The sequence below is a fragment of the Macrosteles quadrilineatus genome, unplaced genomic scaffold (genome assembly GCF_028750875.1).
Source record: "Macrosteles quadrilineatus isolate MER2022 unplaced genomic scaffold, UCM_ALF_1.0 Scaffold_3__2_contigs__length_128488019, whole genome shotgun sequence".
Classification (NCBI taxonomy): domain Eukaryota; kingdom Metazoa; phylum Arthropoda; class Insecta; order Hemiptera; family Cicadellidae; genus Macrosteles; species Macrosteles quadrilineatus.
In genome coordinates this window covers 91,883,524-91,892,778 of record NW_026542596.1, presented here as the reverse complement: position 1 = coordinate 91,892,778, position 9,255 = coordinate 91,883,524, and positions in this window count along the sequence as shown.

The following is a 9,255-nucleotide window of genomic DNA, read 5'->3' as shown; positions in this document are numbered from 1 at the left end:
TTGCGCGCGCCAGACGGGTAGAGCGCACCCTTAACCCCTATAATCCTCAGCTCTACCTGCGTCAGGAGTCCTATTCCATCCACGGAGGCGAAGCCCCGCCTCCTAGGACCCCACCCACCCCCAGCTATGTAAAAGCCCTCCCCTACCCATCACCCCTACCTCTTTATAATCTGGAACTTTCCTTTGGGTTGAAACGCTTCAACAGTAATCTATATTGATAAATGCTTACGACATAACAGATTAATAAAATTGACTGTCCATGAACTGTTAGTTACTGTGTACGGCAAACAAAAACATATGATAACACTGCAATCCAAGACATGGCTAAACAAAGGCCACTAGTTAGCTGCTTCTAGTGTTAAATACCCAACTGCACACCTTTGAGTTTTCTTTATTATACAATGTAAATAATTCGTCTATTAGGTTTAATGATGATTGGAGTGTCGAATCAAACTCGATCACCATTTGCCATCTTTTATGTATATTTATCGTCTGGTGAGATAACAGTATAAGAGCACAAATATATGTTTTAAGTGTTATTAGACGATTTTTTTTACTTTTTGTATACAATGTAATATAGTAGTACATACGTTAAAGGAATACGTATAAAGGAATACGTTATAAGGGAATACGTATAAGGGAACATATAAAGGAGTACGTTAAGATAGTGTCGTTTACTTTATTTACGCAAGTTGCGTACACTACTTTACCTACGACAATATTTTAATTACTTATATCACTATTCATAACTCCTAAGAGAGGTTACGTTTTCGTTTAAGTTATAAAATCTCATTCCCACTGACAGTGATGCAACGAACCATTGTGCCAATGCTGCTTTGTAAATAAACAATGCTGTTAAGGGAATCTTTTAATTCTAAGAATTGTACTGAAATGCATACATCAATAAGGGCACATGCCTCTTTATATTTTAATGCTTAAAACTTCGTGTTTAAACTTTACATTAATACTATAAAGGAAATTCACTTGGTTTGTCTGGTTTGTCAAATAAATATTTTAAGCCTTAATTACCGTGTATTCGGAGGTGGATAACGGGGTGATGGGTAGGGAAGGGCTTTTACATAGTTGGGAGTAGGTGGGGTACTAGGAGACGGGGCTTCGCCTCCGTGGATGGAATAGGACTCCTGACGCAGGTAGAGCTGAGGATTATAGGGGTTAATCTGGGACCGCGGGCGAACTGGGAGTAATTAGGCTCCGGGCGAAATAAAACTCGGGCGGAATAGGACATAACCGCGTAGGGGATGGCGGAGAAATGTTTCTGTTTCGTGTTTCACCGGCTCATAGTGACCGAAACTAGTGTTGCAAACAAAGAGTTTGCAACTCCCTTTGATCTTTACCGACTTCAAGTGGAAACAAAAATTTCTGTTGCAAACACCGAAAAACTGTTTGCAACAGCGAAAAGTTTCGTCTGAAAATGGGCGTTTTTAGAGATGTTTGCAATTTCTGTTTGCAACTCGTGTTTCAAACTCCGGTGTAAACGCGGCTTTACACCATCACTCAATAACGGCTGAACACAATTCAGCCAAACTTAACAAGACTACTTAGACTAATAATGAGATGGTTTGCAAACAAACAAATTTCAATTAAATAATGCTAATGCAATTTACAACGAACTTAAAATTTCAAATTTTTAACATTAGGCTTATGGGACTAAAGTAGCTATGACAGTTTTTTTGTTTACAAGAAAAATGTAAACAAAAGAATCATAAGGTATTTCTGAATTTTCTAGACTTTTCTTTTAAACGTTTTTAAACCATTCCTATGATTTCAATAAAACAAGAAAATGCCATTAAAACATTTTTTTAAGGCGCGGAATTCACTGAAAATCGAGAAAATATACGGAACTACTTTCTCAATGCGCGGAGCATAAGCAAGGAGCGGAGGGATACGGACCAGTGACTACTTTCTTGGGAACCTATTTGTGTTGCCAGCTGACTAGAAACAGCCAATGTTAGAAATCAGGATTTAATAAGCGATATATTGAACCGCATCGAAATCGATATTTAATCCGATAATACATCACTGATTATATTATGTTGAATTACATCGACGGTGCAGTAAGTTATTACACTTATTAATAAAACGCAGATTGAACACTGATCTAATTTAGGTATGTGGGGAAGGTAGGTCGGGGTTTATGAGTGTATTCGTGTATTCGTGAAGTGTTTTGAAGTAAGGTTAGATTAGGGAGGTAAAGTGTAGGTTATAGCATAGATTAAACATACTCCTCATCATGTTTAATCTATGGTTATAAGTAGGTGATCGAGTTGTTTATTTGTGTTGCACCATATAATTTTTATCTTTTGGAATAGTTGGTTAAACGGGGAAACGATTTCAAAAATGTTTGCATATGATCTTAATAAACCATCTACTGTATTCTAGCATTGACTTTATATAAAGTCAAGAAGTTATATAAAGTTATATAACCACGGTATGGAAATTGTCTAGGCCTGTCCAGAAGTAGGCTAATAATTTCTAATGTCTACATTGTATATTTAAGGCATGTCTTCCCTTCTTATTATTATTCTGTTTTCACTTAAATCAGCTGAATGCTATGTTTACTTAAATTACTTATGTTTAGGCCTACATTTCAGCCATCTTATTTTATTGTTTAAAAATAGTCTTTTTGCAGTTTTTACGTTTTTACACATTGAAATACATGATTGATAATTCAGTTCATTTTAGTCTTGCATTGAAATAGCCCTACATTTTTCGTAGGCCTATGTTTTATCTTTGACTATCAATACAACTAGACATTCCATCCCCCATGTTAAATTTATAGCCAGCTTTTTCATCAAAATCTTCTGCATCCAATGGTCAATGGTTTTATTAAGGACAGTCTTAAAATGCCGTCTCTAAATCGTCCTAATAATGGTAGAAGACCTACATTCCAGTTACATTACAATCATATCAAGAATACTTGGTATTAACAATCATAAATTATTTTCGGCAAAGAAAGGTGAGTTTAACCGATTGCAAGGGTTGAAATGAAGACCAATGTTTATGTTGCACAGTTGAATTTAAATGTCAAATTTTCCCTCCTTATGTTATACTTTAATACTCGTTTTTTAAATATTTACTGTTTTTTTATACTTAAATACTTTAACCGATTGTAAGGGTGAAAAATTAAGACCATTTTTTTTGTTGTAGGCTACAGTTGAATTTGAATGTTAGATTTCCTTTCTCTTTTTTATACTTTAATGCCCTTTTTGGATGTTAATATCAGATTCCAACTACTGTAATATTTTCCTGGTCAAAACTACCAAAATGCACTTCTGGAAGAGGTGTCTGAATAACAAGATGTATTAAAAACAAATTTGAATTGTTATAATTTTAATCAATACAACAAGCATTAATACATCTATTGACTTTTTTTACATTTAGTTACTTATACAAATATCAAATCACGTTTGTTCCGCTCAACTGGCTTTCACCTCCCTGAAAGCAACCCTAGTATACTAATAATAACTCCGATGACGTATAGGATATTAAATATTTTAATCATTGAATGAACAACCAAATTTGGCAACTAACGCAATATTGTTATTGTTTTTACACTTATTACTCTTTCAACAATGTTAAATGCTCAAAACATGTATATTTCGCCCAATTCATCGCAGTTAGGTGAATTAACGTAAGCCTTGAAAGTAACCGTCGATTTCGACGGGTTTCCCCTAGTGTTTATTTATTATTTGTTTTATTAATTAGTTTGAAATAAATAGAAGTAGGGAAACTTCTTTTTTTTAGCAGTAGCAAAGCTCTGCCAAAACAATTACATATAAAACCCGATGTTCATAGTTTGGTTTACTGATATCAATATTTAAATGAAGTATGATAGCATTACTAAGTAGTGACAAATTATCAGTTCACTGAGAGATTATGTGAACACGAGACATCTTCTATATAAATAAAATTAGAGTGTTGTCTGTACATTATTTCTTAGTACGATCTAGGACTTGCCTGAAATATTGTGTTCAACTGTTACGGGCTAGAACTAGCGTAAGATGTGTTGGTGGGATAGAAAAAAGGTAGAAAAATTACAGGGTCGCGTGACTTTCTCTCAGTAACACTCTTAAATTGTATTTTAGCTTTTATTATGGTTTAAAACGCAATACCGTAGATCCAAAATGTTATAACACACATATTTTTACTTTGTTCAGTTGAATTAGTGATTAGGGTAGAGGCAGCGTAAAGAAAATGAGCAAAATACAGGGCAGATAGTGGCGTACACAGGATAGTATTTAAAGGCTAAAAATAGATCGTTTAAGGAGTTTTCTTATCGAATAAATTCCTACTGTGTGTATTGATGTCATTAGCATTGTTTTTCAAACGTGCTATTATCTCACGTCAAAAATGTGCTAGTATAATTAACGACTAGTGTACATGTTGCTCTAAATCGAGCAATTGCAAAGAAGTAAAGAAGTTATTTACAAACAATTATTAACTTATTTAAAAACTAATAAAAGTAATAATTTCCGATGAGTTTAAAAGACTAAACTCATAGAAGGAACGTACCTAACATTTCCATATAATAGCCTAAACATTTCTTGTAAATATTTTACCATTTTTCAAAAGCTGATCTGGTTTTTAGTGTATTCTACAAATATTTCCCACTTATAGCCACATTAGGTAGTCCATGTCAATGATCCATGATGATGTCAATGATAGGTGATCTTCGTCAATGATAACGTAGTCAGCATGGTACTACCCATTGTCACCAGTACGTTTACAAATTTCAGTAATTTTTTTATAGGGATACAATTTTGTTTACAATAGGTACTTAAGAACTGCCTGATTTTCTGCATAACCTCTCTGTCACAATTTTATTTGCCTCAATTGGCATTAATTTGGCTAGTTACTGTTATAACGTAAGTTATATTTACCTGAAAATATGCAGAATTGTAAGGCCTAATGTTGTTCAGATGGGTTTTTGTTTCCCTTGAATGTGAATTATGCGAATCCGTCAATGCAAGTTTTATTAAGGTTTCTTGGATATTATTTTAAAATCACTTGACTTTTATGAAAACATATATAATGTCCTTGCCGTACCGGATTAATTCGGCCTTAGAGGGGTTTCCTTTGCAAATCATCATAAAGTTAAGTCCGCGTTTCCTACAAAATAGTAGCACTTCCGATAACATCCTTGTTCATTGTTTGTGGGAATCTTCATATTGTAGGTGTTCTTCTTTTATATAGGATGATAACGATAATATTTTTAAAAATCTCGATTTCTGCTACTTGGTGGCGTTCTATGACTTTCCTATGTTTCCTTGGAAAGCAATTACGACCTTTAAGGGCAGTTTATGAAATAATGGATAGTTTAGCGCTAGTTTTCTCGTCATGACGAACATTTTAAGTATATGGTTTATGGGGGTGTGACTTGTGGTTTTCACAAAAGTTCATGTGTACTTTGGGCTTTATATTGATCAACTAGTGGCTTGTAGGGACATAAGTCCCTAAAAAGCTCAAATGTAAAACAAACTATTGTAATATTTAAACAAACTAAGAATAAAATTATCTATGTGTCAGAATCGATACAGTGCTACAATAATACATGTACTCATATTAGTACCCTGGCCCAGTTATTATTTCTAATATTATAGCTCTACTCCTTTTGTAAAGACACAACTGAATTAGTGTAAAGGCTGCCCTAGTTTCGTTTCTGATCAACATAAAATATAAACTACTCTCTGTGTCAGCTTATGTGGTGGGATTCCTCCTAAAGCTGTGGTTGACTTTATACTCTCTTTAAAATTGGCCAATTTAAACGTTCAGTGGGTTCATAGTTTGTTAAGACCATAGTAAAGTATTTATTTGCTAATCCGTTATAATAACATAGCGCTGTCTGCTGTTATGACGCAATGTACAGATAGCCGACAGCTAAGCCATATCAGCTATAGTCATGTTAAAAGTATATTATTTTTCATTCAATGGATGTAAATTTTGTTTGAAAACATTTTTACATTTATATTATTTATTTAGCCTACAGTTAAAAAAGCTAATCATCGACTGATTACTAACTCTTTTGCCATTGGTTAGGGTTCCATTATCATGTTAATGAAACCAATCAAGAAAACAAATTCATCAGCAATTAATATAGGTACATATTTTTGGTTAGTGAAACATGAAGAATCGAAAACTACCTCCAGGGTTTACTGTTATAGATTCTCTCTTCACTATCTATATAGATTGTATATATATATACAATGCATGTTGGGCTATATTATTTTAACCTTTTTTCCTTGGAGCAACAGACAGTAGATTCCTGGTTAAAATCTACTCCAAACAATTTTATTTTTCCGCCCATTGGAATTTGTTATAGTAATTAATGAAAGGAATATATGTATTGCCTGTACAAACCTATTTCAAATTTTATTCCCAGGTTATTCTCTAGAGTAACTGTTAAGGTTATTCCACTCGATACAAAGTATAGATTAAACACTACAATTACGTGTCAAATTAAATGTTATGAAATTTAAAACAAAAGTTTTGAATCAATTTTCAATATATGTTTTGAAATGAAAACAAAACAGAAGTTTTCTAACTAATCTTGCATCGTTGATTATTTAGTCAATGGGGCTATTTCATGTTAAACATTCCTTCAGCACAACAATAACCTACTAATGTGAAGAAATGTAATCAAAGTAAAATAATTTTGTAAACTTCGTGAACATATGTTTAAAAAAAACCAAAGCTTAAATATTTCAGCCATTCTACTTCCATTTACTTTGATTTTAACCATCTCCCACGATTCTACTAAATTTCATGCGCTTGGCTAATTTACATACAAATACACAAATTTGCAAATTGCACAGTAAAATTAATGTCAACATTCTAAGACATAACGACAAAAGTCTCAATTGTATGTAACGTCATCCCTGGTTTTATATAGTATACAGTACATTGCAGAATTTACTGGCAAACTAGTTACAGTAAATCCAAATGTAATATTGCTTACTGGCTTAATGATAAATCACGATCAGCTGTATTGAGGTAAACAAAAATCAACAGACAAATGGCTTCTAATGCTATTCTTATGGAGAACATTTTACGTTATATCTTTGACTAAGTCAAAGGTTATGTCTAATTTTGTGTTAAAATTTGGGGAATTTCACTATTTTTCCGGGATCGAGACCTTTAATTTGAACCCTCTCCCGTCGTTCTACGACTACCCAGTCGCCCGCAATTTTGACGCAAAGAATCGGCTTTCGTAATTAATATATAGATAGATATTTAATTTCCACAAAATCAGTTAATGTAACCAATGCGTTTCGTTGAATTGAAAAACAAAGAACACAATTAAATTAAACAGCTGATGTAAACAATATTATGTTCTTCGTAAGGATAACATGGGAACTTAATAAAAAGCCACTGTGGCAGAGGCCAAGGGACTTTTTCAAAAATTTTAGGCCAGTTTGCAAATCTACGCAACACGCTCTTTCCAATGAGACGTCAGTGGATAAAATCGGTTTAGAAATGGTGGAGGATTCAACCGACAAACTTCGTGTTCGCGTATTAATTATATAGATTTCATATGTGCATGAAATGTTGGTGTGAAACCAATTTGTATAACTTTAAGCTAAATGGTTTAAGTTACCTGGCTTAGTCAAGTGATCCTTCTTCAGTATTACACTACTATAGTTTCGGACTTGAAAATAAGTCCATCTTCAGAAAACGTCAATAGGTCATCTAACCAAATTGGTTAGATGACCTATTGACGTTTTTGTTAACCTGAAGATGGACTTCCAGAGGCTACCTCACCATGTATACCTTTGAAGTAGAGGCTATATTTATTCCCAAAAGGTATCAAACGCCAGCTCCTGATCAAATCTTTTCTATCCCTTTAAAGTTTGTTTCGTGTTTTTAGTCTTCACGTACAGAGACTTAAATCTTTGTATTAAATTGTTAGCAATCATAATTCATAAATCGTGGACAGAATCTTCCACAAAAGATAAATACAATATAGTTTAACACCCCAGAACTCCTTAAAAAAATATATTTTGTTAAGGCTTCGTCATAATGTTAAAAATACTCAATACCACAACAAATTCATTAATTTTACATATGTAAACGTTGATAGTTGTATGCGTATTGTATTTTAATATATCTTCTGTATACATCTAGTCCTCTATATTTTCTGTGAACACAAATGCTTCTGTATACACTTTTTTGCAACTCACAGTAACTGAGAAATATTCTAAACTGGTGAACTGTTTTTATAAATTTTTGCCATTATTTCTCAACCCGTGCTTAAAAAATTAGTGACTCGTGGATGAATCCAGATACAAAATTTAATCTTAATCGGACCACAGGTTTTGTCTGTAGCTCTGTATCTGGATCATACAAGTGTGTATTATATAACATGATCAAATCACATAGTCAAAATATGTTTTATTCTATAACTTTTAATTTAATTAAACATAAAGTCATGCTCCCTCCATTTTTAAAGTATTCAGTCCAAAAATGTAATAAATTTACTTGTGCATACATATTTATTTCGTTTTAATAAATAATTGAGGTGATGCAATACACTTATGTAGGCAGTCGCAGCAGTCGAAGCCGGGCATAGCGCCTAGAGTTTCACGAACGCAAACCGCGCAACGAGTAGCTAAATGAGCCGTAGAGTAAGTGAGCCATCTAATATTTTGAAGAGGGTTCACTTACTCTACGGATCATTGTGCCAATGATCTGTAGTGTAAGTGAACCATCTAATATTTATCTGCAGGCTCGTATAGTATACGAGCCTATTCCTATAATTTATATTATTCATTATTTTGGCTCGTATACTGTACGAGCCGATTCCTGAATTATCAAATAATTCGTAAGCTTGGCTCATAGTCACTATGATCTGTAGAGTAAGCGAACCTTCCTACTGTATTTTTAAATATAATACACGAGGCTCATAGGCACAATGATTCGTAGAGTAAGTGAACCCTCTTCATTTACTTTTTATTTTCGATAGGCTCGTATAGTATACGAGCCTGTAGTGCAAGTGAACCTTCAATATTATTTAAAAAGCTCGTATAGTCTATGATCTGTAGAGTAAGTGAGCTGTCCCCGCTGCCAGTGCTACCACGCTTTGTTTGAATCCCACCTCAGGTACGGGATCATCCTTTTGGGGTTGGTCATCACAAGAAAACCTCCAACGAGTTTTGGTGCTCCAGAAGAAAGCAATGCGGATGCATCTTGGAGGCAATTTCTTACACAATAAAGGTCTCTTCGTCGAAGTATCTTGCC